Source organism: Lactuca sativa, chromosome 2 (assembly GCF_002870075.4).
Source record: "Lactuca sativa cultivar Salinas chromosome 2, Lsat_Salinas_v11, whole genome shotgun sequence".
Taxonomy (NCBI): Eukaryota; Viridiplantae; Streptophyta; class Magnoliopsida; order Asterales; family Asteraceae; genus Lactuca; species Lactuca sativa.
In genome coordinates, this window is record NC_056624.2 from 17,859,478 (window position 1) to 17,867,674 (window position 8,197).

Sequence of the window (8,197 nt, forward strand, 5' to 3'; positions counted from 1 at the left end):
GATGATAGTCGGTTATAAAAACTATATTCCTTAAGTTATGACAACGTAAAAAATTTCCATGTGAACTATAGTAAGTTCAATACTCAAATACCACTTATAATATTAAAAAGATTTACATGATCCAAAAATATTAACTTATTGTGACTTATGACTACCTGTTACATACTAGTTATGAATATGAATTTGCGAGTTTCATAAAATAAGCAACTATTCTAGTAATTTTCACACTGTTATGATATAGTAAGATAAAAGATTATTATTTTCATCTCCTGCTTTATGATTTATAATTGATATTTTCAGCTGAATTGGTGTTATTAGTACCCAAGCATTTGCTAGAAATAATAATTTTCAAATTCTTCTTAATTTGGATATCTGATCACACATTTTGTTGTGTGTTTTCGGTAAGGCTACCATGAACGGCAACCTTAAGAAGGGGTATGGCTGGAGATGGTTTCCTTATTTGGTGCTCTCTGGGCTGGAAAGCATAGCGGTTAACAATCCACACCTTAATTTTTTTTTCTATGAAACAAGTCCTTGAGGTAATTTCTAATCCTAACCAATGTAAAATCAGGCTTCTGTAAACCCACTGCATGTTGTTAAAATTGCTGTGAAACTAGCATTTCTATCATTTTAAGAAGTTCAAAATAGTATGATATACACAAATGTAAGTTGCAACATTCGATGAGAAATTAAAGCTTTTACATTCATGTTTGAAGGGACCTTGATACTAAAGAATTGACGTGTACATGTTAAAATGTTGTAAAGTAATTATGTAAGTATGAGTTGTGAAATGCTGTTAATTAGAGGGTGGTTGTACATAGGGCTGAGAAATCGCCCGAACCCACTTTGGAACCAGACCGGATTAGACCAACAATGAGAAATGATAACCCGGCCATTCCTGGTGTTGTTGCTGGTCTTTTTTTTTTTTTTTTTTTTGTCAAATATCAGTTCGAACTGATACATGTTCTTATTATTAATGCTCTGAGACAAAACCACTAAAATAATATAAAATCAACCAACAAAATTGACACAATACATAAAAAACTAAGGTGTTTATAAAGCACGCACATCCTCCATGAAAGTCTTAAATGTATCATTCAATGTTGTATAACCTTTTTAAAATCATCTTCTAGCTTTGTCTCCAGTGCTATGTAGTTAATACCGGCGCTATAGAGGTTAGCGGGGATAAAGAAACGTTAATTCAGAATAGTAGCTTAGAATAGCATTGACGCTATTAGCGCCCCTATTTACCGCTATTTACTACGATTATGGTCACCATTAAAGCGACGCTATGACCGTTATTTGAATAAATTCCATTTTGGGCTATTTTACAAAATAAAATCGTTTTTGTTTTGTCGTTCCATTGAATAATATTGTTTTTTCTTAGCACAAACCAACACTTTTTTGTCATTCCGTTGAATAAAATTATAATTTTCTGACTGTCATGACTTCCATTCAAACCATGTATGTGTTGTCTTGTTAACTGTGTTGAAAACTTGAAGTACTACATTATGATTAACTATCAAATAACTTAATCATTTTATTTGGTAACTGTAATTGTGTTAAACTATGATAAAATAGTAAGTATTACATATGTTTTTTTGTTGATTGTGTTAAAGTATGATTAACTGTGACTTTAGTAACCGGTCTGCGAAGTATGATTAACTAAATATGATATGTGAATTATGATTTACGGATTAACTAATTAATTGGATTGGGTTGAACTTTGAAGTATGATTTTATGATTAATACTTTAATATATATATATATATATATATATATATATATATATATATATATATATATATATATATATATAGTAGCCGTTTACCCTCGCCAAGCGACGGGTACGAATAATGTTTTTAGAAATTAGTTTTTACAGGCGATTAGTTCTTTTGTGCCGATAGTTTACTACATCTAAACAATTATCAATAAGTGTCAGGCTGGCAGAAAAAAAATTAAAATGAAAGGTTATGATTTTTTACAAATATACATGAAAACATGATTGATCGTGCAAAACTTATTTATACACCACATTTTATGTATAGCTTAATTGCCATTTAATTGTTCGTCATGGTTAATTAATACTTTTGTATTGACGCGTGATATCCTAGTGACATCTTTCCTTGTATGGTCAACCGCCTCTAATACATGTCTTTTGGACACTGGATGAGGAGTTGTTCCTCATATCTGGAAAGAATGTCTGGAAGAGACTAGTACTTCTGGTATCTAGTAGATAGAACTCTTACTTTTTATATAACACTCAAGTACTTGGTACTTAGTTAAACATATATTTTTAAATGGCTTGCAGATATTTAGAGAAAAGTAACTAGCTAAGCACAATCAAATTGGAACCACACTAGTTTATTAATTATGCTAGGAACATAATCTACTTGTACTTTAAAACAATGTTTGTTTTGGAACAATGTATGTTTTAATTTATCTTGTCTAAATATATATCTCAGTTAATTTATTAATGATCGATTGTTTACCAAAATGGTTTTTCATAACAATTACCTTCATATTCTGAAATGATTAAAATTATCATTCTGACACTGCGGATCTTAATATGAACTATAAAGTAAATATCAATGTTGTATAAATAACATGTTCTATATGCAACTACTTTTGAAAGCAAATAATGTAGTTTATTTGATATATGTGAAACATATTTATATATAAAAGATTCCTAATGATATTTTCAGTAAGTAGTAGAGAATATAAATTAAGGAACTATACACTATGATGTATGACTTTCTTTCTAATGAATGTCTAAGATTAAACATAAGGTACCAAATCAACTATTTAACAACTATAGTAGTTATAATTATATTTTACATGTAAAGCATAACTATGAAATCTTTGTTGAAGCTTGAAAATATAAATTTGAGATACAAACTGGTAAGAACTATCTAAAGCCTTAATGGAAAAAAAGTAAGAATTAAATCTTATTTTGTATGAGTTACTTTCTAATCGGTAGAAATGTCGTCCTTTTATTTCCTTGGGATAACACCAAGAACACTATGAATTGTATGGAAATGATCCATCCATATCTTATTCAAATGTTATGTGGATTTGAAACATATGTTGGACTAAACCTTCTAAACCCAAAATCTAATAAATACATATTCTAAATGTAACTTAGATTATCATATGAAAACCCACCAAGAATAAACTATCTAATTCTTCTAAAAGCTAAGTTAGCAGAAAGCAAGCTTCTAATGACAAATAAAGTGGGAGGCACAGGGAATTTGAAGCAGTTCCAGAACTATAATTTGATGTAGCAATAGTTGGCACTAGTTTTAACAAGGGATTTTTAAACTTGAATAGTAGTTATTCATAAAAAAATTGTTCTCATTAGTGATAGAAATCATCTATAACTTGAGAAATATGGAATCTCTCATTGATGAGCGACTCTTGATGCTTTCTGGAAAATCGATTAACTACCAAAATGCTATATCAGATCTCAAATCTGATATATAACTTAGAGTTTTGAACATGAGATGTAATCCATGTGTAATAATAATCAATTATGGTCTTGATTAAACTCACTCCCTATAGCAAGGATAAAAGGAGTAGTGATTTTTCTAAAAAGAGTACATTACGTGGATAACTATACACATTTAAAACAAGACTTGTTATAAAAGGATTTTCTCATACTTATGACATTAACTATGATGAAACCTTTTTAACAAGTAGCTACGATTAGATCAACAAGGATAGTATTTACTATAAATTCATAATCTTAGTATGAGATATAACAAATAAATTTCAAGAAATACTGGTTTTCTTAATAGACATGTATTTGAAGATATCCATTTAGCGTGGAGGTTTTCTTAATCCATGATTATTTTAGCAAAATGTGTGAAGCTTGAGATCCATTTGTTCATATAAAGCAAACATCTCAAGGTTGCAATCATCATTTTAATATAAAACCACAATGTATGCTTTTATATCAAAATGAATAGAACATGTGTGTTTACTAAGAACTTTTGGAAGCATAGTGACATTCATAATCATTTATGAATGATACATACTAAATCATGAGAAATTACATTATGACAATTAAGGCCTTTTCGGCTTAACTCAAAATGTGTTTCTAAAATGAAAGACTTAGAAAGAATAAGATATATTCTTGTAATGTAAAATCTACAGAGATAGATAAAATTAATGTTAAAAGTTTTACATCTTTATGATATATATATATATATATATATATATATATATATATATATATATATATATATCTTGAAAGGGATCAAGATATAAAATTCCTTTGGAGGAATCATCGCATTGTCACATTGCACTAATTTTGAGCCAACCTCAAAAGAACCTAGGTCATAGGTTTGAACTAGATGAAATGATTTATTTTGATTTTGTTGACAAATGAGTCCATCATTTATTCCATATTATGCATAAGATCTGGTATATGATCAAGTTGTGACATATCATAAGATACCAATTAAATACATGGTTGAGTCAGCAGATGAATATAGGAACATTCTAAGAGTACTTTATTTGAACTAAGAGAATATACATGAGATAATTAGTTTAGAATAAAATCTTCATGTAAAGAGTTGCATAGGATTATGATTTCTAGACAAATATAGATAATTATGAGTTATAATTGGATTATGAATTCCTTGTGAGATGAAGAGTAAGTTTAGTTGGAATGAGGTCCAAGAAAAAAAATGGCACAATCTATTACAAGACAAGAATACATTACTTTATAAGTTGAGATCAAATATGATTGCATGAATGGATTCATTGAAAAACTATGTTAATTTCTACCATTCAAGGATCACATAGAAATCTTGATGACTGCGAGAGTATAGTTAATCAAGCTAAGAGACTATGTCACGAAAGAACACCAATAATATACTCCACGATATTTAACTATACTTGGAGTAAATTCAAATAGGAATGATATTATTCACATAATTGACACAAATTAAGTTTAGTCGAACCCACTAATAAATTTGTAACATCCCAAAATTGAAAACCAAAAATTTCATTTTTTGATTTAAAGATTCATCAAAACAAATTATAGAAAACATCATCAAATTATCTCATTTCATAAAAACCATAGATCATATGTCTCAAAAGCATGCCATAAGATAGTAACAATGTCAGAGTACAATCCCAAGAATCTCATATGTAGAAAATCGTGTGTGTGTGTGTGATCCGCTGCTATCGTGTCGGGTCCTTTCCGTTCGAAGAAGAAGGACCTGAAATAAAAACTAAAAACCATAAGAACAAAGCTTAGTGAATTCCCACATTGTACCACATACCATATAATCACATAATGCCTAGCATATCTGGGTGCTGGCCTCCCCTTCGGTCTCTTTCAACCGGTAACTGCCTATCATATCTGGGTACTGGCTTCCCCTTCGGTCTCTTTCAACCGGTAACTCCCTTGTATATCTGGGTGTTGGTCTCCCCTTCGGCCTCTTTCAACCGATAACTGCCTAGCATATCTGTGTGCTGCCCTCACCTTCTGTCTCTTTTAATCGGTAGTCGGGGACTATTTAACCCTTACCACTACCATATAATACCCTACCATAAACATATAAATCATATACAACCTAACATATCTAGGTGTCGGCCTCTCCTTCGGTCTCATTCAACCGGAAATCGGGGACTATTTCACCTGTACCACTACCACATAATAACATAGCATACTAGCACATAAAGCATAATAGATAGTGACATACCATACAATTATCACAAAGACAATCATCTCAACTATAATCAATACTAATGGACCAGGATTGGTGTATTCGACCCACTCCTATTGGAAGGTAACTCACCTTGAGTGTCGTGTAGTCGTTGAACTGTGCTTGGCTCCTTGATCAACTCTTCTGAAACTCCTACACACAATTATCTCCTTTAATTCCCCTTTCATACCCATAACCACTTTAAGGGTCAACTTTGGTCAAAGTCAAAGTCAACATCCTGGTTAACTCAACTCGTCGAGTTTGTCCATCAACTCATCGAGTTCCAATGATCCATAAAGCCATGGATTCTCGATCCTACTCATCGAGTTCTTTCATGAACTCATCGAGTTCCTCCTCATACAAAGTCATGACATTTCGTTCACAACTCGCCGAGTCCCTCCTTGAACTCGTCGAGTTCCTCAATCTTCATAACCAAAAACGATGGCCAACGAACTGAGTCATCTCCTAGACTCAACAAGTTTGCTCAGTAATAGAAAAGTTTGGGGGACCATGACCCAACTCGCCGAGTTAAATGAACAACTCGTAAAGTCCCCCATAGTCTAAACCCATTCAGCCGTTTCTAGTCAGGTTCAATGCTTCTAAACCATAGATCTGGTCCCCTAGGACTAAGTTACCATGTAAATTTGCTAACTTTACCTTCATGCATGGTGTCATGAAGCTAATAACACCAAAACTAAACTCCTAAAGAGGTCTAAGGCACAGAGAAGGGCCAAGACTTAAAATTTTTGGCAACTTTAAGTCTCATAAGGCCATGGACATCTAGATCTGAAGTCATAACTCTAAAACATGATTACATCCATGAATGGTTCCAAAATAGGCTTCTTAATGCATTAAACTACTCCATGAAGAGATCTAGTAAATGAATAGTCAAGGTATAGAATTTATACCTTAATAAGGTTGCTTTGACAAAGAAATCTCTGGATCCAAAGCTTCTTCCTTCAACCAAGCCCTTCTAACTTCCACTACTTCAAGGAAATACCAAAGAATCACTCTCTTTTCACTCACACACACTCAAAAGGCTCAAGATCACGAATTTGGGTTTTGTTGGACTGAGGGAGGCGATAAGGGAGGTCATTATAAAGTGTTAAGTTCCTTAAAGAGGGTGTAACACCCTAAAAGTTAGGATTTCACTCTAGTAGCCCTACTCGTCGAGTTGAGGCTCTCAACTCATCGAGTAGAATTTAAGTCCCGCATCCAAATTCCATTCGTACTCGACGAGTTTGGGCCTCCTACTCATTGAGTCCCCTTGGAAAAATGAATAATTTAATCTAAATTATATACCAGGATCCGGGCGTTACAAATCTCCCCCACTTATTTTAGACTTCGTCCTCGAAGTCTGGTGCGTTTGGGAATAGCTCGGGGTAGTGCTCCTTCATCTCATCCTCTGGCTCCCAAGTCCATTCTGAGCCCTTGTGGTGCTGCCATTGCACCATCACTAACTCGACCCTTTTGTTCCTTAGATCCTTCGTCTTCCTGTCAAGGATTGATACCGGTCGCTCAATGTAGTTTAGGATGTCATCCACCTGAATATCCTCTAGAGGTACTACTACAGAGTCATCGACCAAGCACTTCCGCAGTTAGGAGACATGAAAGGTGATCTGACTACGCTCGGCTGGCAGATCCAGCCTATACGCCACCTTGCCCACCGGGGCTATAACCCTAAAAGGACCAATGTACTTGGGGCCCAGCTTTCCCCGCTTCCTTAACCGTCTGACACCTTTCCAAGGTGACACCTTCAGGAGGACCATATCTCCTACCTGAAACTCCAGGTCTGAACGGAGCTTGTCGGTATAACTTTTATGCCGACTATGAGCAGTCTAAAGCCTGCTCCGGACCTACTGGATCCTCTCTGTCGTCTTGAGTACCACTTCGGTACTCCCCACGGAAACTGGCACTCCTCTCCGTCATCACAATCATAGACCGATCTAGCATCGGTCTGCATATGCGGTTCTTAAGGTCCATGAATGCGGCAGGGGCATTGGTGAGCCTAAAAGGAATCACCACGAACACGTAGTGGCAATAACGAGTCCGGAAAGTTGTATTATGTACATCCTTATCTCTGACTCACATATGGTGGTTTCCTAAACGCAAATCTATCTTGGAAAACCAAGATGCCCCCTGTAGCTGGTAGAATAGATCATCAATCCTCAGGAGTGGGTAACGGTTCTTCACAGTTACCTTGTTCAGCTCCTGGTAGTCTATACATATCCGATGTGACCCATCCTTCTTCTTCACAAATAGGATTAGGGCTCCCCAAGGCGAACTGCTTGGCCTGATAAATCCTTTGTCTAACAGCTCATGCATCTGTGAAGACAACTCTTGCATCTCAGGAGAAGCTAACCGATATGGTGCCTTGGCTATCGGAGTCGCACCAGGGACTAGGTCGCTCCTGAACTCCACATGTCTCTCAGGAGGTATCACAAGCGACTCCTCTATAAATACGTCCGGGTAGTCTCGCA